The 1,538-nt window shown below is 29.0% G+C and overlaps 1 protein-coding gene across 6 annotated transcripts in view; it reads right to left on the reverse strand.

Annotated features, from left to right (window-relative positions):
* The window catches only part of LOC128247835 (uncharacterized), a 641,437-nt gene that overhangs the window by 64,945 nt on the left and 574,954 nt on the right, over window positions 1–1,538 (reverse strand). Inside the window, exon 1 of one of the 6 annotated variants that reach the window (XM_052967987.1) lies at window positions 677–780. The exons of the other annotated variants lie outside the window; for them this stretch is intronic. The gene's annotated coding sequence lies outside the window, so the exon portion shown is untranslated. Of the gene's footprint in view, window positions 1–676; window positions 781–1,538 lie in introns of those variants that run through there. 6 annotated transcript variants of the gene reach the window in all.

Raw genomic sequence — 1,538 nt, forward strand, 5'->3', positions numbered from 1 at the left:
TATATATATATATATATATATATATATATATATATATATATATGTATATATATATACATACGTATATATGTATATATGTATACTTTCGTATATGCATATAACACACACACATATATACGTTCTTGTAAATTCACGTAAATATATAGATGTATGAATGTATATAAATGCACATACACATGTATGTTCATGACCCTAAACAAACACACAAATGAAAACACAATTACAGTTAAATCCACAGATAGATACATGCATACATTAGTATAGAAATACACATATACATACACGCACACACATGCGTACACACACACACATGCGTACACACACACACACTCACACATACATAAACATATATATCTGCGTATTGCATGTGCGCATTTCAATCTAACATGACGTATCTATATTGATACCACTGAATAATTTTGTCAGTGAATAGATATATTCTCAAATGGAAAAATGAGAATAGGAGATAAAAAAAATAGCAACTAAAATCGAATCGGGAAAGATTGATAAAAATCTAAGACAAAAATTATGCAAAGATATCGTACTGAAGGATTGAAAAGCCATATCAGAAAAACATAGAAAGGATCTTGTGCTATATCGTTCAATTACAATGATTATAATAACAGATTCCACGTGAGAAGAGAATTGACGCTACAGAAAACCGAAAATAACTTACAGCTGCATCGACAGCAACAGCAATTGCATGTTGAATGTAACGTGTGTAAATCTATGTATGCATGCTAGCTGATATGTATGTACGTGTGTACGCACGTATGTATGCATTCATGCATGCATGCATATATGTATGTATGTATGTATGTATGTATGTATGTATGTATGTATGTATGCACGTATGCATGCATGTAGTTATATACTTATGTATTTATGAATGTATATAGATATGTATGTATGTATTTATGAATGTATATAGATATGAATGTATGTATGTATTTATGAATGTATACAGATATGTATGTATGTATTTATGAATGTATATAGATATGAATGTATGTATGTATTTATGAATGTATATAGATATGTACGTTTAGGCTATATTTATATTTGTATAGACATGCATATATACATATATACATATGTGTGTGTGTGTGTATGTGTTTATAAGTATGCATATACATTAAGTTAATACATATAAACGGCTATTTCATATATACATACACGCACACGTAAACACACATATGTTTGTAAATAAACGAAAGTACTCATAAGCTCGGATGACGCAATGTATATTTATAAACAGATAAAATACAAACATAAAAATCTGTGTGCGTATTTTACGTTAGTAGTAAGGAATGCGAGAAAAAGAACTCCACACATGGAATAGAGAACAATTGATGAAATAAGTGAGTATAAATAAGAAATATCAACTCGGTATTACACGGAGTTCTCTTGAGAGTTCTTGTATCTTCAGAAAACCTTGATGACCGGCGAACTTGCATAGAAAATACAAGTAATAACTGGAGGCTCAGATATCAAGTTAAATAGTTTGCATGTATGTATATATATATATATATATATAT

Source organism: Octopus bimaculoides, chromosome 5 (assembly GCF_001194135.2).
Source record: "Octopus bimaculoides isolate UCB-OBI-ISO-001 chromosome 5, ASM119413v2, whole genome shotgun sequence".
Lineage (NCBI taxonomy): Eukaryota > Metazoa > Mollusca > Cephalopoda > Octopoda > Octopodidae > Octopus > Octopus bimaculoides.